Source organism: Myodes glareolus, chromosome 2 (assembly GCF_982192425.1).
Source record: "Myodes glareolus chromosome 2, mMyoGla1.1, whole genome shotgun sequence".
Taxonomy (NCBI): Eukaryota; Metazoa; Chordata; class Mammalia; order Rodentia; family Cricetidae; genus Myodes; species Myodes glareolus.
Genome location: NC_142027.1, coordinates 17,217,361 through 17,242,551, shown reverse-complemented (window position 1 = coordinate 17,242,551; position 25,191 = coordinate 17,217,361). Strand labels below are relative to the sequence as shown.

The following is a 25,191-nucleotide window of genomic DNA, read 5'->3' as shown; positions in this document are numbered from 1 at the left end:
CACAGCTCATTATAATTATGACATTAAGGGCTACTAAATGAGTATGCCAAAACAAGCTTAGCTCAAATTGCAGTTTTAATTACTTGGTCTCTGTCACAGAAGTGGGATTCATTTATTTAGCTATTTTTGTTTTTAATAATGCTGTTATAGTGCTTAAAAATCTACATGTCACTTATGATACACACAAGGTGAATGAGTGACTTAGTGAGGGTTTGAAGCTCATGAGAAAAAGCTGCTCTGTAGAGAATACTTTAATAATACCACTGGCAGGCATATGTTAAGCTACAAAGCTATTTCATATATCATGATTCATTTAGCATGTGGTTATTTTTATAGAAGTCAACATTGAAGGGAAGACTTTTAATGAGATCAATAAACTACAGTTCTTCAGGGTAGATATTCAACCACTTTTATTTTGTATTGTACACTTCTTTTAGAATGTTTGATATGGCTTTATAAACATTTTGTTAAATGACAAAATGTCTAAGTGTTATTTTAATATTGCAATGGGAACAAAAAAGTCCATGAAACTACTGAAAAATTTCTCCTATAACAATTTTTTCCTGTGCATTGTCATTTTATTTCACAGCATTAGGTACAGAGTAGATCAATTGGAGAGGCCAATTCACTAAAGGAGATGTAATACTCACTTGGTTAACTAAATGGTGTCTTATCTATAAATGTAATGGAGGAACCAAAACACAAATTCTCCTTGGGAAGAAAATGAAGTCTCCAGGGAATAATGCACTTAAATAGATACAATTTAGAAAGCAGTTTAAATCATACTGCATGCAGTTTGCATGGCTAAAAAGGATTGTTGATAGTATTCAGACTGTTTGTGTTCAATTAAACTTAGCACTTGTGGAGGGAATAGTATATCCATAAGAAGCCCCTGGGAAAGCTTATTGGTCACATTGCCCCAGGAAATCAATGATAAATAGCATACTTGGTTTAACAAGTAAGATAAGGGATTAAGAGTAAGCCAGAAAACCCAAAGCATATTTGTAGACTATCCTTCAGACTTCAGTATTTCTAACTAAACAAAAAAATATACAGAGTGGAATGTGAACACCAGGATAGGAGAATGCCAAACATGGATCGCTTTTCACACAAAAGACAGAAGAGCTAGGCTAGGGTTTCAAAATGATCAAATTACCATAAGAAACTAATGAACTAATGAACTAATCACCTTTAAATTCTGTTTCTTCTCTTTTAATCATCAAATTAAGAAAATTTGGGATGAAAAGAAACTTTTTGGTATAAATATCTTCTGAAGGTAATTTAAATGAGATTCTAAAAGCCCTTGCCTTCTGGATGTAATTTTCTTAGAGATGCGAATATTGAAAGCTTAATAAAGACAGACATCAAGTTAGTTGTTTTGTTGCCCTATCATTTAACCAAAAGCATTCTAAAATTGTAAAACTTACTATTTTCATTCATTTTTAGGCTTTTAGTGTAGATATGGTACATATCACAACTAATACTATTTATATACAACATGGCTTAGTGAATTAAGCTATTCAAATATTTGAGCAAAAGTAAGAGCCACGTAAATTTCCCAGTATAGTTGCTTCATCAGCCACCTTCTCTAAAAGGGAAAAATTGTGTTTGTTCTGTTGGACTTTATCCAAATACATTAAATGTGCTTTTACAAAAGACTGAAATCTTTTTTGCTTTGTCTATTATGAGTGATAAGACTGAATAAGTTTCATCTTTGTTTCCAGCATGATGTGTCAGTCTCATTCTCTATTTCATATCAAATATGAGTTTGAATTCTCACAGAAAATTCAGACCAAGAAGGACTAAATGGCCCTGCAGAAGCAGCATGTTTATACTTTAAAAACAATTCACCTGCGAAAATAATCAGTAAGAATATTTTATCTAATATTTAAAATTCTAATATAGGAGACCTTGGAATTAAATACCTCTATATGATTTTTTTTAAAGCGAACCACTGCTGCACTTACTCTATTGTAACTATTAGCTGTGCCATCATTTAAGGAGATTGAAAAATTTTCACATACTCATTCTAACAAACCACTTAATTATAAATTTTAAGAAAATAGCATTTTTGCCCTTAAAAGCAGACTATTTGTTCTGTTAGTGTTAGTATTAAATTATCTTATTAATTAAAATATTTTCAAAAATTAAGTTCTTACATTTTTAGAGATATTTGAGGTTGACAATTTAGAAATGACTTTGTATTCTATATGTAAATTAATGAGTCTATGTTTACATATAATTCTTAATTGGTCATCAATAGTATTTTATGTAATTAGCAGCATATAAAACAAAATAACAAAGGAGGTTATATTTTCTTTCTTATTTTTCTATGTTTTATTTCCAAAAACCAATGATTTTTGTATTAAAAATATAGTAAAAAAACAACACATGGTGGAAAACAAATACACCAAGAGCTTACTTTTAAAACACATTTTCTACTTTGTCAATTACATATAGCCAAGATTGTTGATATTTCTATAAGAATATAATTTTATATTGTAATCATTAATACACACATGTAAGCAAGAAAAAGAGATAAGATTAGAGGTTTATTCATATGAAAGTGGAATTTCTCTAACAGTTTTTATTTTTGTTGTTTCTTTTGCTTTATGGAATGCTGGTTCAACATACAAAATCTATCAATGTAATCCATCATATAAATAAACTGAAAGAACAAAACCAAATGATCATTTCATTAGATTCTGAAGAAGCATTTGACAAAATTTAATACCCCTTTATGATAAAGGTCTTGGAGAAGTTAGGGAAACATTTATCATATCTAAATATAATAAAAGCAATATACAGCAAACCAACAGCTAATATCAAATTAAATGAAGAGAAACTCAAAGCCATTCCACTAAAATCAAGAACAAGACAAGGCTGCCCACTCTCTCCATATCTCTTCAACATAGTGCTTGAAGTTCTAGCAATAACAATAAGACAACATATGGCGATCAAGGGGATTCGAATTGGAAAGGATGAAGTCAAACTTTCGTTATTTGCAGATGATATGATAGTGTACATTAGTGACCCCCAAACCTCTACCAAAGAACTCCTCCCGCTGTAAACACCTTCATTGAAGTGGCAGTTTACAAGATCAACTCAAAAAAATCAGTAACCCTCCTATACACAAAGGATAGAGAAGCAGAGAGGAAAATCAGAGAAACTTCACTTTTCACGATAGCCACAAATAGCATAAAGTATCTTGGGGTTACACTAACCAAGGAAGTGAATGATATATTTGACAAAAACTTTAAGGCTTTGAAGAAAGAAATTGAAGAGAACACCAGAAAATGGAAAGATCTCCCTTGCTCTTGGATGGGTAGGATTAACATAGTAAAAATGGCAGCTTTACCAAAAGCAATCTATAAATTTAACGCAATCCCTATCAAAATTCCAATAAAATTCTTCACAGACATTGAGAGAACAATAATCAACTTTATGTGAAAAAACAAAAAACCCAGGATAGCCAAAACAATCCTATACAATAAAGGAACATATTTAAATTAGTATAATTTAAGCAATGTGTTCAATTATCCAGACTTTTATAAATAGGTTCTATAAGATACAATAATATATTTATTGTCTTATGCATGCTGAATAAATTTATGCCTGTAAGATGAAGCTAAATTCATTCTGATCTATAATTTTCTTAATACTTACTTAACAAGTTAATATATTATGTATTTTTAATTAATTCTTTTAGTTTTGAGAATCTCATCCATGATTACCATACTTTTATTATTCGTAGCCCTTATTATGTCCCTTCTAAAGTCCCCTAACACCCTCTCAAATTTGTAGCCTCTTCTTTAATTATGATTGCCACATATATAACCTACTAAATTCATTCAATGTTGTTTGTATGTAAATGTTTTAGAGCTGATCACTTGGAATTGAACAACCTATCCAGGGGTTTGCTCCTGAAAAGGAACATGTCTCTCATTGTTAGAACCACTAATTGGTTATATATAGTCATCTAGTGTTTGGCACTTTAGAATTATCCCATTCACATTGGTATGTCAGCTGGTGTTGTCATTATGTTGTACTAAGTGAAGCACCAAGGACCCAGAAAGAAACGTGTTCGCTATTCATTTCTATCATTTGATCAAACCTCCAGATCTTTCCAGTTGAGTATGTGATCTGAAGTAAGTGAAAAAGACAGGGAAATAGAAAAGGCACATGTTGGAAGGAAGGAGAAACTTTAGAGAAAGAAGTAATAAGACACGGGTGCTATTTGTTCTTAAAATCACTTAGTTAAGTATGACATTGAAATTTTTATCATGTATTGTAAATGGCAAAACGTCTTGTGTTTTTTTGTTTTTGTTTTTGTTTTTGTTTTTGTTTTTGTTTTTTTCCAGATACGCACTGGAGAAGCAAGAAAAGTTAAAAGCAGATCTCACCTTTTCAGGGGAATGAGGTGTGTAGCTGCTCTTCCTGGAATTTTAGGAATGATGTCGTTTTACATCCCGGTGATCTTTTGCTGTCTGATGAAACAGGCCCTTCCCATAGCACCTAAATTTATGTGTTTACTTATCCAAGACCTTTCCCTCTAAATCTCAAGCATTGCTTATAGATTTGCTCTTATTATTGAGGTCAATTGTGCTTTATAACAGCTTAAGTGACTTCTGTGTTATTTTAGGGCCATGCCAATCTTGACACCCACAAGTGTTTTGTTTACCTTAGTCAAACTCCCTAGACCCTAAATCTTGGGCAGTATCTATGAGTCTGCAGTACCTCCTTTTTGTGAAAGAAGCTAGATGATCTTTGTAAGGAATCTCAAACTAAATATGTCTTAAATTGTTGTGAACTTGAAACTGAGTTGGTATCTGAATGAATTTTTTTTTTCAAAAATTGTGCTGTGCTTCGGTATGGCTAAAATAAAATGATCTGGGTCAGACTCTAGAAGTGCTGGTCCAGCACCGGTTACAACAAAATCAGATTGAGCCAATGTCATTCTTGCCTCTTCCAGGATCATTTCTTCCTTGCCTGTGATAAAGCCTGCAGGCAGAAAAATCACAACAAACTATGTTTATCGGAGATATTCTTCTCTGGTATTCTTTTTTGTTGTGTCTTTATCTAATTTTAATATCATGGTAAACTTAGTATCAAATAGAGAGTTGGTAGTCTCCTTTTTCTTTTAATTTTTAAAAAATAATTTGAAAAGGTTGGTATTACATCCTCCTCTTTATACTTTTTATTTTGTGAAAGAATTTGAAAAGTTTGATATTAAATCCTTCTAAAATTTTGTATAAAATTGGAGAGGTAATATGTTTCCTCCTGCGCTTTCCTTTGTGGAAATAACTTTCATTTATAGCTTCAGCAATTCCTTTTTATATTTTATTATTGTTTGCTCAAATAGTTCATGTCATATGGCTTTAATTTTAGTCAAATAAATAGCTGGTTATTTGAAAATATTATCAAGATTGACAAGTTTCCTGTCTAACTAGCCAAAAGCAAAACACACACACACACACACACACACACAAAAAAAAAATACAAAGCAGATCCAGATTAATAAAATTCAAATTAAAAAAAAATCCATTGCAACAAACCAATGTGGGTTTACCATCTTTATTGGGCTTGATCTGACTCTAAAGGACAAAGACTAATTCTGCCCTTGTCTCATTCTATGAAGCTGTGTGGGTGTTCATGCCAACACACAGCTGGTTCTCATTCCTCTTGCTGTATAGTCTGTTTTTAAACCAGATATTGTGATGTCTCCAGCTTTACTTTGGCTAGACAGTGATTTGTATTCATCAATAATAATAACAGAATGTGATTTTCCTGTCTGTGAAGAATGTCATTTCTGTTTTGATGGGAGGAGCTTTGGAACTTCAGATCCCCTTTTGGATTCAACTTTGATTTTAAATTTGAATCAGTCTTATATATTCAGAATAAGACTTATCAGGTTATGTTGATCTCTTTATAATCCCTTTTATAATTTTATAATGTTAGTTTTATACTCTAATCTTTTAAATATATGTTTTATTTATGTTTCTGATCAATTTAGGCAGTTGTTTTCTTTCTTTTTGTTTTCACGGGTATTCTCTTGTTTTTGTTACAGGGGAATATATTTTGAACGGTTTCCTTTATTTCACCACTTGCTTCAAATTTTTTTTTCCCTTAAATGAACTACCTAATCAATTAGGAATCATTAGACATGCACTTTCTAAACATATGGTTATATATTGGAAATGTTGGTATATTTTTCTTTTACTAAGGTACTGTAATTAATTTCTATTGATATAAGATCCTTAGATATTATTTTATCACTATTTCAAACATTTAAATCATTATTACATGAAATATATGTAGTTTTATCTATAAAGTATGGATCATTTGATAATGCTGCAAATCTGTTTGAAGATGATATACATCTTCTGTTACTCAGTAAACATAAAATACATCAAAATTGGTGGACAATATTCAAACATTATATGTTTTCATTTATATTTAACAACGCAGCAACATAATAAGATGACTAAGTAAAGGACAAGTTTAACAATGTCATATTCACATTATTTGTTTATTGTTGGTACTGAGCATTGATTGCAGAATCCTATGTATACTTTGAAGTTCATGAATCATTTTGTTTAAAGTGACTTTCTCATGTACAACATACATCTTTAAATATGTTTTATCTACATTATTTTTCCTTAAGGGGCCCATTTATACTATTTATATCTAATATAATCATTAATATTATTGAATGTAAGATTCTCAGAGCTCAGCACAGTTCATGTCTGTAGATCACGGCCTCTGCTTCCATCACTTACTGGACACAGTATCTGTATTGGCAATTAGGGAATTCACCAATCTGATTACAATAGATTTCCAGGTCAGGCACCCTCTCCACCATTGCTAGGAGTCTTGGTTGGGCCCTGCCTCGATGTAAGGGCAGGAGCTCATTCTTGTTTCAACTTAATGTGTCAAGTTTTTACAAGCCCATGAAGTGCTGTCCTTTCTGCAAGGAGATGGAGTAGTAGTGGATGTGGAGAAGGTTACATGCTAAAAGGAAGAATATGGGAGGAGACATGGGATGGGAAATTGGTTGGTATGCAAAATAAATGAAAAGTGTTATTTAAATAAAACAATATTATTGAATATAGTCCAGATGTGTACTTCTATACCCATAGAACAATGACTAGCTGAGATGATTGACAGTGAGTAAGAGAATGATGCATGATTAATAAGCACTCAGATATAGAACCTGGGGTTCAACCTGAAGGCCAGAAAAGCAAAGTAGCCAGTCACTGGCTCTTAATTTGACCTAAGTTCAAAACTGGTGCTCCTGCCTCCAGGAAACCTAAGAATGAGATTGAAACTGAGACTGAGGGCAGTCTCCTTCCATATTATAATTCTCTTTAGTTCTGGAATTGAGGGTGTGCACCACCACCACCTGATTTCTATGGCAAGCTAATGTGGCTACTGGAATTGACGGTGTGTGTCATTGTGCATACTGGGATTAGTGATGTGTGTCATTGTTGCATGTTCTGTAAGGCTGGCCAGTGTGGCTGTTTTAGTTTTCTGATCCTCAGGCAAGCTTTATTTAATAAAATATAAACAAAATATCACTACAGGAGAGATAAAAATTGACTGATTGGGACTAAGCAAGTCTCTAAGGAATTTCTTATGCTTACAGATAACAACACATATTCATCTGAAAAATGACAGAAACTGTAGACAAAAACCACGAGTGCCCATTTAAAATGATATCCGGGATTTTTTAGGATACAATCTGGAGAGATGGCTCAGCAGTTAAGAGCACTGCTTGCTCTTCCTAACATCCTGAGTTCAATTCACAGCACCACATGGTGGCTTACAACCATCTGTAATGAGATCTGGTGCCCTCTTGAGAAAGAGACCTGGTCAGTTGTCCTCATCAGTTTGATCTCTGAAACCTAATATGGACAAGTTCAAAATAACTCCCATATATGGGCTGCCTGGCATGCTTCAGCACTGCCATGCATAAATTTCATATGTATTTTTATTTTTTATTTTAAAATTTCATATTCTTTCAATCAAAGATGAGCAACAACTATATAGCCATTGTGGTCCTCCTTTCCACCTGGGGGTGAATGGAAACAGCAGTCTGATCTCCAACAACCACATGAATTATCTAGAGACGAGCCCTTCTTTCCTTTTAAGAGGACACATAGGCAGACAGGAGCACTGCCACTGACCAGATATCCCAAGGTCATGAGCTAAACAAATACCCAGTATGAGAAACTCTGTTGAAATTGAGCATATAGCAATTGCAAATATTTGAGAAGCCAGATTATAAACATTATACAATATATACACATATGCCGAAATACTATGTAGTATGTACTCCCTATTTATTATGTATTAGTATTTCTGGTACATACATGAAGTTAGGCCTTAGAAGAAGAAGAGGAACTTTAAATAATCTTGTAAGTATTTTACCCCTACCCTTGAAGCAATATGTTCCTAAGAAACTACTCTTACTTGTTTTTCTAAAAGATAATTTGAGAGGCATTCTTTTATCAATAACTGCTATGGTTCTTCTTCTAATTAAAAATTATTATTTTTAACTTTTTTAAAAAATTGTGATCATAATGTAGTTCCTCAATTTCTGCTTCCCTTTCTCCTTTCATACCCTCCCATAAACCTTATTACTCTTTCAATTTAATAGCCTTGCTTTCTTTATTTTTGGTTATATAAACATATATGCATATATTCCCATATATAACACATATTCACAAGTATATTATTTTTATTCATATATATATATATAATGTTCAGCCTATTTTTAAATTTTAAATATATGTTTCAAGGCTGGCAATTTGGCATTGGATCATCAATTGGACTTATTCCTGGGAAAAAAACTATTTCTTCTGCGTTTGATTCCTAGAATTATGGAGTGCATAATTTCTATGATTAACATTTCTGGCTATGTTTCAAATACTTAGAAGTTATGAGTCACATCACAGTTTGCTATCAAGCATTTCTTCTTATAGACATTGGTCTAGTAAAAATAAGTAGAATAATTTGGAACATTGGCCTAGAGACATATATTAGTGGTAGGAGTGTTACTTACCTTGCATAGCACCTTGTTCTTAATATCAAGGGTCTTATGCACACAAATGCACATCTCATTTTGAGATTAGAGATTCTGGGTCATTATTATGTATAATGAAGAAGATAGGTTTTCAGGTGGAGATGTATGTCCCTAACCTAGAAGTATAAACTATATCTTACTGTTATAAGCCTGTTTTAGTGAGATGTTTTAAGTGATATTATCAAGACAATCTTGTTAATATCTCTAAAAATACAAATAGAGTGACAGGTGTAAAATAAAAAATATAAGAATAGAATTACCTGATCTGTGCATCAAGATGAAAATGAATGGAAGAACAACCATTATATGAGTTAAATAAATCCACCTTCTGCATTAGAATGTATAGCGGTTTCATAATTCAATAAAAGTACCACATACTAGAAGGCATCATGGAGTTTCAGTGAAATAAATATGTGACCTGAATTGTGAACATTTGGGAAATGTTGCATAATGTAGAAATTCTCAGAATATCATTTTATGAGATTAACAGACACTATGAACAGGAAGAGAAGTTATTTATGTCATTTCTTATTTGCATAAAAAGTAATCCTGAATTTAATACATCAATCACCCCTATGTAAAAGCTATAATATTCCTGAAAAATGACTGTATTTTTAATGCATGCATGGATGTATTCCAAAGCTCTGATAATTTTTTGTATTGTGTGTAGCACTAGTTCTGTAAATTTTTATATTGTCTTAATTCAAATTTCAATAATTAGTTTCTTTGTATGACAACTAGATTGAGGGAGAGGGTATGATGGAGACATCTCATTTATTTAGGTATGACAGTTCCAAGGTCTCTGTGATTGTGTTTTCTAGTCTCTCTCAAAATTAGCATCATTAGAAAAAAGAAGCTTCTCTTATGAGGGTTTAAAAATGCTCTTAATATGAGTATAGCAATATATCATTAGAAATTGATGTTTTTTTTCTAGTTTTTATTTAGTAGAATAATAAAAGTAGTTTTCAATTTGGGTCCCATAACCCATCTATTTTATGTTTTTTGCTGCATGAACAGTGCCAGATTTGTGATTCACCTCATGACTTAAATTCCACTAAAGAAAACATTTGTAGCCCTATTAAATTATTGAGCAATTCATAAAAGTAAATCACTAACGTGACTCACAAGGTTCAAAGTTGTACTGTTTTCAATGCTCTTGAAGTGTGTGAACAAGACTCTCTAACCTGTCTCAAATTGTTTGTGAAAGGTAAGCTGAGAGGTGACTTCTATATCAACAGTCTATGGATCCCTGCTGCCTGCCACCAATGCTTTAGGATGTTCTGACACTCCTCTTTATAACACTATGTTATAGTTTCTCTGGTTAAAAACAAAAGTAATATCCTGCACTAGTCATAAGAAATTTGCTAGGATGACAGTACCAGCATAATTTCTCTCCTATTTAGTGGATTTTTATCTAATTAGACAGATCTTAGTAACCTACAAGATGTAAATCTATTTCTTGCACTTTTATGCATTTCTTACAATACTAAAAATTTTCATGGTTCATAATTGTGTTGTGGGAGTAACTTCCACTGCCTCAACCAATAATCACTGAAGCAGGAGCCCACAGTGCAGCGGGGAGCGACTTCCGCTCCGTCAGCCAATAGCTGCTGAAATACCAGCCCACTGGGGCGTGGTATATTTCTCTTTTAAAAAGAGAAACAGTTCCGGATAAGGCCCTCTTGGTTCCGGCTCTTGGTTCCGGTGCTGGGTCTCGGCTGCTGCTCCCGGCTCCTGCTCCAGCGACTAGGCTCCCTTCCCGACGGTTTATGGTGTATGTAAGTTTTACCCCCAAAAATAAATAACCCCTTAAAACATAACTGGTGTGGGATTGATTCGCTAATATAATTGTTAACAGCTTTATTGTTTCTCTCCTTCAACAATATGTAATATTTTTGGAATCATAAAATCTTAAAAGTGTTTCAGGTCAAATCAAGCTGAAGTCCTTTGAGTTCTGTGCCCTAGGTATGTGATGTCTTCAGCAGCAGAATAACACTCTTAACTCCTAAGAGTCAATCAAAGGCTACATTGTTCATCTGTACTGTTTTGTGCATCACATAAACTAACATGACCAATCCTTCAAAGGTTTCTTGTTTGCTTGCTTGTTTGTTTTTTAACCTAGAACTGAGAATTTTATTAATCTATGCTTCTTTGGTGAAGCATTGTCTGCCTATGTGGCCCAAGTTCCTATGGGATCCTAGGTAGGAAAGAAACATGGGAGGGGAATTGCAGGGTACAGGTAAAATAAATTAAGAATTGTAATATTGGAAGGACCCTCTGCCTGAGGAACAGGAGAAAATGAGAGTTCGCCAAGGCCAGTTGGACTGGGACTGAACGAGCAAGTGATCCAACCAGATTTTCTGAATGTGGCCGGATTCTCTGAATGTGGCTGGCCCGGAGCCTTTCTGAAAAGCCATTGACAATGACACTGGGACTTGTTTCCTCTGCATATACTGGATTTTGGGGATCCAGTCTGTTTGGATACTCACCTTCCTGGACCTGGAGGGAGGGGGGAGGAACTTGGACTTCCCACGGGGCTGGAAGCCCTGACTGCTCTTAGGGATGGAGAGGGAGGAGGAGGAGGAGGGAGGGAGTGGGAGAGTGTTGGGAGGAGGGGCGGAAATGGAAACTTTCATAATTTAATAAACTTTGAAAAAAAAAAGCAAGAAAGACAAATAACACCAAGGTTGTTTAATAAAACCTCAAGAAATCAAATGATTTTATATTTCCCTAAAATAATATAAATCTTACAAGTATATGTTTGTACGCATATGAAAGACACATTTTATAATCAAGAAGAATATCACACTCAGAAAAAAATTAAAGTTTTCAGAATTGAAAACACATAATAAAAAGAACAAATGAAAATTAGACAACAGATAATGTGCCTTGAGAAGATCTTGTAAAACAAAAGTATAAAAGCATTGGACACAGGGAAAAAATAAATCAAGATCCATCAGCTGTATATAATTGCTAAAAATGAGCACAATAATATAAGTATTATACACTGTATTTCAAGAAGCTCTAGATTTTGTTAGATCCATCCGGAAACTGGTAAAAGTAAAATATTGTGTTAGTAGGAAAAATTCTTGTAAATAAGAACTGATGAGGATTTAAACACATGACTATATCTCCTTATTCACTGGAACAACAACAAAATTATAGCCTTTCTTACTATGCAGAATAAAGTTTTAGAATACTGATTCATAAATAAATAATTATATAATTGGATAAGTTAGTGCAAACATAGATGAGTCATAGAAGGGCACAAAACATTTTTCAGTGACTAGCAGACTAACTGCAAGACGTTAGACCATCTCAATAAATTCAAAGAAAAGAGGCCATGATAATAAAACACCACAAATATGAACTATTTGAGAATTCAAAACATCAACTCTATTTACTACAGGAGGTAAGAAAAAATATATCCACCATTTCATACTAGAAAAACCCAGATATACATAAAATATAATCTGAGGAATATATTTGAGATTAGTCAAACATTCATGTTAAATCTGTATGATAACCATAAAACCCCACAAATTTAGGGTCTATTTCTGCTAATGCTACAACATGGGATATTGTAAAACATTTAATTGCTCCTAAATGAAGCAAATATACAATCTATAAAGTTATGAAACAGTCTTACAAAAAATGTTTAAAAATAATCAAAATGAAGATCTAATCACCGAAATTAAACAACAAAATTGGGAGTGAAATACTGATGTAGTATTCCCCTCTGTATGGTGTGAATATGTTTTATTATCATTGGTTAATAAAGAACCAGTTTTGGCCTATGGCAGAAAATAGGTCGTCAGAAAAATTAAACAGAATACCAGGAGAAAGACGGCAATCTCAGGGAGGTGCCATGTACATGACAAAGGAGAAAGACAGCAGAACCTTACCAGTAAGCCACAGCCTCATGACAACACACAGATTAATATAAATGGATTAATTTAAGACATAGGAACTAGCTAGGAATACGTCTGAGCCATTGGCCTAACAGTGTTGTATTTAATACAGTTTTTGTTTGATTATTTAGGTCTGGGGCCAGATAATGAAACCGTAGTCTGTTTTCAAAATATGACAGCATAGTAATGTAACCATCTTTCCCTAACCCATGAAAAAATACAAAAAAATATATCAAGTATCTTATTTGAGTAAATTGTAATTTATAACATACAAGAAACGTGGTACAGAACACATGGAAATAAATGTGCATATATGAAAGAAAACATTAAATCAACACATTTAATGATGACTGTTCAAAGAAAAAACCATTATTACAGTAAATATCATTGTGTGACAAAAAGATAAAGAAATCTGGGAAACTTCTTGTTTCCTACCTGGTGGTTACTGTTTGGTAACATCTAAAAAATTCATAAAATTCTGAAAAGATTCATAGGAGCAGAAACTATTTTAAATAATTTAATATAAATTTAGAAATATTTGATTAAACAAGAAAAGTTGAGTATTATTCCCTTAATAATGTTTAGTCTTAACATTGTTAATTTGTGCTGTTAATTGCCATGATGAGAATTTAGTTTCTGACATTTAACAATGTGATTTGTCCAAGAACCCTCCCCCTCATTTATTTTCTCTTCAGACACTTATTAAACTCATAATCATTTCAATATTCCCTGTAGTGTGCATGGCTCATAAAATGCTTACATAATCAATATATACATCTAATCTATTGAGACACGGGTGGTCACGGCACTACAATACAGGTACTGAATTCAAAATGTGAATTGTTAGACAAGAGAGTCCAATTTCCGAGTGAAACTTCAGTGGGAATAGTATTGTTGATTCTGTCATAAGTGTCCTCAAAAGGTTTGTCTCAATATGTGAACTTTGTAAAAATCAGTTTTATTACACATTCAATCATGGATATTAGGAAGTAGCTCTAAGGTAGGCATACCAATCTCAATGGAGTCACTGAGATTTTAAATTAAGTGGCTGCTATTAATTTATTTCTTACATGATTTCATTCAAAAATGGTTTAGTTTTTTATTTATTTTTATTTTCAGACTTTTCCTATTGCTACTTTTAGTATTAAAACTTTATCCCTTTTAATTTTACCTTAGTCTGGAACTTATTAAGCAAAATGACAACCCTAAAATAAAGGTTATCCCAGATATCATTAACAGTCAATTCCACACAGCCTAGACTCATCTGAAATGCTGTCAGTTCAGGAACTGTCTTAATCAGGCTGGCCAGCAAACATTTCTGTGAAGCATTATCTTCATTGTTAATTGATACAGAAGTGTTCAGCTCATGATGTTCAGCATCATTCCATGGCAAACTTGGTACTGGGGTCTATAAGAAAGCTAACAACGTACAATCCTATTAACAAGAATTATGGCCTAATATAAGTTATAAGAGTTAATAATAAGGCTGAGATACTAGGCCAATCAGTTTACAACTAATGTAGACCTCTGTGTGTACTTGGAACTAAAAGGATTTGGGACCTCATGGGACAGAAACCTCAGTCAACAGAATAATTGTGGGACCTAGCGGGACAGAAACCTCAGTCAACATTTTTCTCCTAGATCCATGATCAATCTATTCTCAGATCTTTGGCTATGTTAACACTGTTAAGTGTGGTTCAATCTCATGGAGAGGTCTTTATATTCAATTTTGTAAAATATGGTTAATTATTCCTGTTCCATTCATGACATTATTGCATCAATATATTGTAAATGTATATCTGTTGTAGGTAGCAGGATTTATAGCTGGGTGATTGATGTTTCCAACTAGGTCATAGCACTGAGAGATTCGTTACATGCTACCTAAGGAGAAATTAATTACAAATATTTAAAACCTGTTTATTTTTAAAGACATGTTTAATTTTAATTATTTGTTAATTTGCATTTTTTTAGAAACTAGGTCTTATATATATAACAGTCTGACCTTGAATTCTCTATATCATTTTATATATATCAAAGGTGATCTTGAAATTTTAATTCACATGGTTTTCCTCCTGAATATTTAGATTACATTCAAAGGCCATTATGTCAACTAATTTGGTGCTGAAATTTGATTCCAGGGCCTTGTGCAAAAATAGGTAGGCATTTTATCAGACCAGAAACATTTCAGACCTTGTTTATTCTTTTTATTAAAAAGAATATTTTATCACTAAAACTCAGTTTAGGGAACTTTCATCTATCATAAATAATTACAATGCTAGATACAATTTAAATGTTATTCTTGGTTTATAACTTGTATTTTAATCATAACTTCTGTTTATATATTCTCCTAGCATTTGTGGTTGATATTTTTATATTTTATAGCTCCACAGAATACAAATTTATTCAGCTTCATGCTTTTTAGAATTTGTTTATCTTGTTTGTAACATGGGTAAAATATGATATTAAAAATGTTCATAAGTAAAGTTTTTATTGGAATTACACAAAAATCACATGCATATTTATTATAATTAACAAAATATTAGCACATATTTAAAAATGATCTTTATAGAACATATTGCTAAGAGCATTAGCTTAACAAGCAAGAAAGCAGAGTTCATATCTTCGAGATGATAGAGAAAGCACAGGGAAATTCTTCATTAAACATAAAAATATGGAGAGACACATTTTAAGTTACAGACTTGATGATCAAAGAACAAGGATTCACTTCTCAAGATAGAAATTCTCTTCTCAAGACAGAAATATTTCTCCTTTCAAACATAGTATTACAAATTTGTCAACTCATATTATTATCCAATATTATGCAATAATTCTTAATCTCATTTATCCTGATTCTTAGGAATTTCCTGGAAATTTTGTCTCTTTAAGGAATAAGATTTGTTTTGATTAATATATTTAAGAATGAAGGATGTTAGTAAAATGACAACTGTTTTATTTAATTAATTTTATGCTCTTGTATTACTCAAGTAAAAAGTTTTTCCTGCTTGTCAGAAATATTACTGTGGTTTAAAAATGTAGTCACTGAACATTAAGCAGGAGAAGGAGTTCAAATATTAAACCTCCAAGGTATCTGTAAGAGAGATCAATGTATGCAATTAACTCAGAGATTGATAATAAGGTGTGTTTTTTCTGTGAATTAGTGCAAAAGTCAATGGATCTATTAAATGTGTTCCTGCTTTAAGGATTATTTGTATACTACAACACCATGTTATGTGCACAACTACACCAAAATCAACCTTTAAGGAATGATTCAAAACTTCATGCATACAATCTCTTTCTGGGTTGATTCTAAATTTCTGAACTCTATGTTAACTGTAACAGTTACAAATACTAGATTCAGATCCAAACCAATTAAACTTCCATATCAAACACAAAGAAATGAGACATTGTGACAGGTATGATATATTGATTTTCATAGGGTGTGTCCACAGCAAGTTAGCACAGGTGTTCTTCTACTGCTCTATAATTAGAAAATACCTTGCTCAACTCCATTCATAGCTTTTTTTTTGGTTTGGTCCTTTTTTTGTAGAAGTCATGGTATCTTTATTTGCAGGTGATTTATTTTGGTCTGATGTAGGTACCACAAGTAAGGATATCATTTTTTCTCTAGGATATTTTTCTAAAATTTGTTGAAGTACTGTCAGATTAAAAATGTGTATTCAGTTTCTTTCTCACACATTCAATGATTTTGTAAGTCTTTATTTCAGAAATGTAGATTAATATTTTAAAAGTCACTAATGATCAGTTAGGACAGTGATCAATATCTCCCTGACCTTCCAGTAGAATTACAGCCTCCAATTCTGCTACGTATTTAAATAGACCATATTTGGTAGTTTGACAGAAAAATTTCTGTTAGGAACATTTGGGGAACATTCTTCTCTTCTGTTTTACTCTGAGATTTACAAATTTCAATCTTAAATTAATTAACTATTTCAGTAAATGTGAACAGATTAGATAGCAAAGGTGTGTGGAAAAGAACATAAAGACGTACCTTCCAAGCTACAGTGTCTTCAAAAATTTAAACGAACATTTGATTAAGAAAGTCTTTGTTGTAAAATGACCTGGAAATTTAAGTTTTCAAAATCCCAGTGAAACTAAGTCTAATCTCAGTGTAGATCCAGCAGGTCTTAACTGGATCTTTAGGAAAAATTGTTAAGTCTTTGAAAGTTTAACTATACTAAGCAGGTATGACAAACTATTTCTTCCTACTTGATGAGTGTGACAGTTAACTTGGGCCAAACATTGCATATTCTAAGTGATAAAAGTGAAATATGGAGACATATTTCAGGTTTTTGCATGAATTGGAAGTTGGCAAAAATTTCTGAAGGAAAGCAGAAATGGAAAGTGAAATCCTAGATATGCAAATTATGCCCCAGTCTGTGGAGAGCAGCTCAGTGATTCAGCTTACCTGCAAATAGCTCTGTGAAAAGCAGAAGCAGGATTTTGGAAATAGTGTCATTACAGGGAGACATAACCTGTGTGCAAGCCAGCTAGCTACCCTTGAGAATAAAAACCATCAAGACACCTTAAGGCTTGGCCTCAGGACATGTCTTTGCCAAGCTTTTTGCTGGTTTTAGGCAGGGGAGTATTTTTCTTCCTCATACATCAGACCATCAGGAATAGCCTCGGACAAGTGTTATTCCAACACCAAAAACTTAAAGAAAACACAACCTTCTTTTCAAATCAGCCATCAACTATTTGACAATAGGTACTCACCTAGGAGCAGGGCTTCATTTCCCCTCTGCTCTCCTTGCTGAGATTGCTATTGTTTGTTGTTAGCTTGACTTGCAATGGTGTTATCCATGCTGTCAAAACCACTCTTGAGTACATATGTGCAGATGCCTTGTTCTATCTGAAAAACACCATTTCTTTGTAACCATTCAGTTCCCACTTCGCCTGACCTTACAACATTTCCATTCCACTATACTGAAATGGTCACCAAACCTCAAGATAGATTTAAAAAATACTATTTAGTACTGAACACACAGCTGTATCTTATTGTCTTCATGAGCACCAGCTGTGAGTCTCTAGTACTCACCATCTACTGTGAAAAGATTCTTTTATGAGGGTTGAAGGATGCAAACCTGCTCATTGATATTTACTGCTGCTCTGTTCACAATAGTCAAGGAATGGAAACAGACTAGATGTCTATCAATAGATGAGTGGATAAGAAATAAGTATTACATTTACACATAGAATATTTGTCTAGTAGTAAGTAAAACAAACTTTGACATTTTCAGGTAAGCAGATGGAACTGGGGAAAAAAATCATTCTAGATGAGGCAACCTAGACTAGACTTAGAATGTCGACAGCATTATGTTTTCTTTCATATGTAGACATCAGTTTTGAACTTTCAAAGATATTTTATGTTGCTTGGAAAACTTACAGAATTCAGGAAATTATAAGGAGTTAGACAAAATAGAGTTGGCTGAAAAAATTCCTCAAGGCCTCAGACATACAATAATTACCCATGAAAGAACATATCAAATGATGATCTAGTGTTAAATCGGCAGCACCAAAACCATAAATGCAGGCAGTATTAGCATTATACAGCCTGGCATATTTAAGAGTGTGTGTGTGCAAATGGGTACGTATACACACAGACACAGAGACACACACACACATATGCAATAGCAATTAATAATAAGTAAAATAAAGAATCAATGAATTTGATGGGCAGTAGGAAAAGGTATACTGTATGGTTTGGAGAGCGGAAAGTAAACAGGGAACTACTGAATTAAATTATATTCAAAAGGAAATAATAAAACTTATCACAAAAAAATGAAAAAGAAAAAATAAGAGATACACTTTCTTTCAGATTAGTCAATGAGCCTAGTTCAATCTAAATAAGATAGAATACCTTTTACAAACACTGTTTATAAGCTGCCTATTAAACTATTCTCTTGAGAAGCAGATCCATTAATCTCTATATGGATATTACTAGGAAACTGAAAAATTAACCCTTTGCTTGAAGAAATATGAAAGCAGCCATAAAATGAATGAACAATATGTGCTAATTTTTCATAGTAATATTATTTGCTATTATATACTGCTACAAGTGGCAAACAAAAACTGACACTGTTTAAATATATTTGCTCTAATTAAAGAAAGTAACCCATGAATAAATATTTTGTAAATTTCTTATGTATCTTCTATGACAAGGCCAATATTAATAATTTTTTAATGAAGTTTGACAAAGTCCTGCAGCATTTTGTTAAAAACATTAAAGAAATGTCTCTAGGTCAGGTAGCAGTGGCCCACACCTTTAATCTTAGCACTCGGGAGGCAGAGGCAGGTAGATCTCCGTGAATGAGAAGCCAGTTTGGTCTACAAGAGCTAGGACCAGGGCATCCAGGACTATACTGACAAACACTGTCTCGAAAAAACAAAAAGAAAGAAAGAAATGTTTCTAAAGTAACATAATTTTGTCGTGCACACATTTTTTTAAAAAAATAATAGATGGCATAATTTAAGGGAGATTTAATTCATTTCAAATCATTTAATGTTATACTTTTTTAATTTCTCTGATCACAATAAAGGTATGATAGGAAGATTTATTTCAATAACCAACAAATATTATGACTATAAAAATACATTGATGACCCTTAATTCTAACAGGAGTATAATCTTATTATGCAGCTTCAAATAATTGTGTTTCTTAATAAGAGAGATACTGAATTTAAAGAGCAGAGCTCTTCTGGCAGTGAGCGCTCATCCTGAGCCAACAAAAATGGATCATGTAAAATCAATTAATTAATTAATTGTAGGACATCCAGAGTGGGCTAAACAATTCAAATTCTTTTAGCACTAGAAAAGTAATTCTATTACTGCACTATTTAGGTTGGATTTTCCTTTTGTTTTGTCTCTGGGTTTGATCGCTAGAAGCACCAGTCTCATTTTAAGAAATCTATCCTTTGATGGATATGTAAATTCACTTCTGATATGACTTCCTTGGTACGGAACTACAATTGCACCTGCATGGAAAAACAGTGACACTGACAGAATTCAATAATTGACAAGCTGATGGCTGCAGAAATTCATTTTCTGCATCAGTCTCTTGTATGCTCAAATCTTTAGTACAACTCTCCTAAACACACTGCTGAATGATCGACAGATTAGTTGCCTTTGGGTCCTGGAGGTCTTTTTCCTAAGTGTGAGTCAAATTTACTGCTGCTGGAAGCATTGGTGGTAAAGGATGGGAAAATATTTCTTACTAGAATCAGGAGAGAGGAGTTTTCTGTTACTTCTGCTCACTGAGAGTCATTTCACTTTGTTTTGAAAGTTTTCTGATGTACTTTCTCTGCAAATTTGTCTTCTCTGAAAAAAAATGTTTATCAGAAGAACTTACAGCTGTTTACTGCATTCAATTCTGTGATGTTAGTCCAGGTTTGTAAATCAAAACATAAAGGGATCATAAACTATTTAAGAATTTCTTTCCTAAATTTCACCCATTAGAATTATGCAAATTAACTAAGTAATAAGATAATTATTACCCTGGCCTATATTCTAACTTAAATTATGTAAACACAAATAAATGTAGAGGCCAAAAAGAGAGAATCAGGTCCAAAACATTATATTAAATCTGTAACAGGAAGAGCAGGCTGCTTTCAGTTCCAGCTTGCTTACACCCAAAATAATCACACAGAAATTGTACTAATTAAATTATTGCCTGGCCCATTAGCTCTAGCTTCTTATTGGCTAACTCTCACATCTTGATTTAACCCATTTCTAATATTCTGTGTTCACCACAAGGTCATGGCTTACTGGGAAACATTTAGCCTGTCTGACCTGGTGTCTTCATGGCGGCTCTCTCTCTGCTTCCTTCCTCCCAGAATTCAGTTCTGTCTTCTCTGCCTACCTAAGTTCTGCCCTATCAGGCCAAGCAGTTTCTTTATGATTTACCAATGAAAACAACACACAAACAGAAGGACATCCTACATGAAAACTCACCAGAATTAAGTAAATATAAAAATAAATCTTATATTTGGAGATTATATGATTCCTTAGCACTTATGAATTGGTGTTAAAAGATAAAATTCATAAATAGCATATTGTTGTTTCAAAGTTAAGATATGTTAGAAAATGTGACCTTTGGTGTGTGGAAATAAAGCTTTTTCTGTAAATTTGAGGTTAATCATACATGCATTTCCAACTTTACTTTCTAGATTTGGAACACGATGTGGTCCTGGTGATCTACATGTATTTTCATTCTTTTGGCAGCTAGCAGGGTAGGTCTACTATACAAATGTTTTCTGTTGTCCTGGAAGCTTCCTTTTTCTCATTGGCTAAGACTCAATGCATATTTATTTCCTTCAAAAGCAATTTCTTCTAGAATGTAAACTTATTTGGTGGTCATATATCCATAAGTCTATTCTAATTAATTTATTTTTGACAAAATTAGGAAGATGACATGCAGTTGAACAGTAAAGAAAAGTCAGTCTGGACTGTAATGTAGAAACAGACAAAGCCAAGTCAAAAGTCAACTGAAGAATGTAGGTGACATAGTCATCCTGGGGTACAATGTAGAAATAGACAAAGCAAAATCAAAAATCAGCTAAAGAGTATAGGGAAACACATCTTATCTTTTAGGGTAAAAGAAAAAATTAATTCCTTAAAGTGACACAAAACAGTACTTTATCTTGCTTCTTTTTTCCCTCTTTTAAAAAATTGTTATGATCCTTTCCTTTTAATGTTAGAGAAGAAATAATTCATAATTGGATGGTTATTATTTTCATACTAATGAGACTTTTGTTCTCTCTACTGATATGCATAAATGATCAAGTTAACAAAATTGTACTGCTTACTTTTTTGTAGATTTCTATTATGGTAAACATTGAGATACTCCAGAAAATAATTATTTACTCTCCTGAGCTTTACAATGGTGATTAATAGGAGTTTCTTTAAATTGTACTTCAGATAGATTCTTTGAATTTATTAAGTGAAAAGCATTCTTTCCTACCAGGGAGATATTTCTTTTCTTCATTTTCTTTAAGATTAACTTTTTTAAAACTACATAAAAATACTCCAATGAATCACTCACCAAAGACTGTTAGTAGTTTTTATCTCAATATGATATTTAGTGAACCACAGAATACCACCAAACACTCCCTCATGGAAGATTCATACTCATGAGAAGAAAGAGTTTTCTTCTGATACCTGAGCTCTTGGAAAGTTACGTTTCAATTACCAAGTAGTTTTTTTTTTATCGCTGATTTTCATAAGTTATGTACAATGAAGGATAAGCATCATACATCATATTCTTCACAGAAAACACACACACAGAGAAACCAAAGTCACATGCAAGCTATACACACATACACACATACACACACACATTTCTACACAGAAGAGAGAGAAGCAGTTACATCCCTTAAAACACAATGTGTACTACATACTAATACCATTCAGAGATGATATTTATATATATAATAGAAAATTTTGTGTGTATATTATTTTCTGAAACAAATTGAAATAACTGTTAATGTTTCTAACATCAATGCCACTGCTTGCAGAAACATATTTATATTATACATGTAATTTTTCATGAAATTAGATATTTAGTCTTATTTCACTTTAGAAATAACAATAAAATATGAATAAACTCACAAAATTCAAACATCTTCCCATAGGGTGACCACTAGACTGCATTGCAGAAATTCTGCCTCTAGTTGTAGGTGATAATTTGATTGTACATATTACCTCTGTAGACCTCCATTTCCTCATCTATAAATTGAAGAAATTATCATATGGATTCCAAAACTTCCTAAAATATGTGCATTTGGAGGAATATGTATAATAAATCATTATTTGTATAATAATAGATAATAATGATTTAATCATTTTATGTCATGTCAACTAAACAATAATTTTAAATTTCCATCAGGCACCTTACTGCCAGTCATATAGCACCTAGCGTTTGGACTTCTATTATTGAAAATACGGCATTTCTTGAAATTTGGTCTCCTTGTAAATAATGCTTTAGTTTAAACTCCAAGGCATGGAAGACTATTATAGACTTTTATATGAAGCAAGTTATTCATGTAAAATTGGACGCTGACTAATCAATTTTTGTGGTTATATGCCTGCAATTCTGTTATTCTAACCAGGTTCATGGAACATACATAAAAAAATTATATCTTATTTTTTTAGACCCATGTGGAGAAGAAATATAAAGTATTATGTCACAAGGCCATGTTATTGGAGTCTGTCACACAGTTGGGTTGATGGGACAAAATACTTTGTCAACATGAACATCAATGCTGTTACTTTTGTAATACTTTTGTAAGTTACTTTTGTAAGTACTCGTATTACATAACATAATGAAAATCTATATATTTTCATTGCTATATTTTTGAATCAGTGGTGATCATCCTACTCTTGTCTCTTCATAAACCTCTAAGTAATCTACATTCAGAAATATTCAGAAAATTGGATACTTAGTAGCCACATATAAACAACTTATTAAATACTTTTATAAAGATATGGTCCTTTTTAGATTGTTCTTGCTTTGTATCTATAGTAAAAATGATATACACAAAAACTGATAAAATTGTTGCAAAATATTTGAAGTCATGTGCAAAGTATTTCCAATTATTTTTTATAAAACTTCATGTTTTGCAAAAGAACTAATAATCATAATGTAATTCCTCTCCAAACATAAAGGCAAACTATACTTAACACATAGCAATACATAACTATATGTACATATATAAATTAAGGTCTAAACCTAACTACATAGTTAATTATACTAAGTCATAATACGGAAGAGAAACATTGTTCTATAAATATCTCATGTCTTGTATATAATTTCAATAGCAGACAGGGAAAGAATTTTGATTATTTTCAAAACACAGCTCATAAACTAGTGAGTTTTGTTGTGGAAAGTTTGTCCCAGTAACACTCCATCAGAGAGCGTCAAACAGATTGTGAAACAAAGTCTCTCTCTCTCTCTCTCTCTCTCTCTCTCTCTCTCTCTCTCTCTCTCCCTTTCTCTCTCTCTTTCTCTTTCTCCCTCTCTCGTCATCAAACATGATTCTCAAATCTTGTCCAAAAACCATTGTCTTTGACTTCTGTAACCTTATTTTACTATACCAGAAGTGGAGAGAAGCTTACACTATTTCCTCAAGAAAATCAAAGTCAATTTCTTTCAAATTCTTTTTCTTGGATCACCAAGAAGAAGCAATCAACTTCATGTTATAAACTTGCCCACCTTCCACTATAACAGTGACTGGATGTTGATCACACTCCCAGCTAACACCTGAAACATCTCTAGTTAAACAGGTTTAATAGACAGTCTGACCTTAAAAAGTGGTCCTAATTAAATCAAGCAAATGTGCCCTTTCCATAAAAAAAATAGAAGCAAGCAGTAATTGCTGTCATTAACAAGTGAATATTGATGAGGAAACAGAAATTAACTTCTTCTATCTCTTAAATACCCAATACTCCTCAAAAAACCTGCTGTCCCAGAAGGTGGGAGAATGACAAAGATGCAGACTTTCCTACACCTTGAGTGAGAATGTTTGAACAGCTCAATTGTGATGTTGAAATAGAATTCTGAGTCACAGAGTGCTAGACATTATGGCATTTACACTCCAAACCCAATTCTCTCAGATAAGCTTTTATCATGCTGAATATCAACATAAGTGATAGAAGTGTGGAGAGTATAACACAACCTCTCTCAGTGCCTCACTAGTCTTTACATTTGGACTGTTGCTTATGGAACGTTTACGTGTCAACAACGCATGTCAACAACGCATGCTTGCTTCATTCTTGTACTTTTGATTGTACAGTTATGAATGAATGGCGGAAAGAATATTTTAAAGTAACTATTTGTATCCAGTTGTTTTGGTGTCTCATACGTACACACATACACACACACATGGCAAATAATTCTGAAATACTAACCCTATGGATGTTTCTTCATATTAAATTTAATTAAATGATGTTGAGAATAATAAAATTGCAAAATATGCTAATGACACCTTAAGATATATTTACTTTGATAAAAGGCATCATTTAATCAGGAATTGTGTATTAAAGCTGAGAGTACTGGAAAATCATATCAAAATATTTTTCCCCTGTTAATTTCTAAGCAGAATTTAATGTTCTTTTTTCTTATGCAAGATATTATCCAAATAATGCATAAAGTTTCTGTATTTACAAAACAAACACACTGTA

At 32.7% G+C, this 25,191-nt stretch overlaps 1 long non-coding RNA gene across 1 annotated transcript in view; it reads right to left on the bottom strand.

The window, feature by feature from the left end:
* LOC125392884 (uncharacterized) overlaps positions 1-24,508 on the bottom strand; it is a 30,189-nt gene extending 5,681 nt beyond the window's left edge. Inside the window, exons 1-2 of the long non-coding RNA XR_007229631.3 lie at positions 24,314-24,508; positions 17,731-17,866 (exon numbers count right to left, since the gene is read on the bottom strand). This is a non-coding gene — a long non-coding RNA (uncharacterized LOC125392884). The remainder of the gene's footprint in view (positions 1-17,730; positions 17,867-24,313) is intronic.
* Between the last annotated feature and the right edge of the window lie 683 nt (positions 24,509-25,191).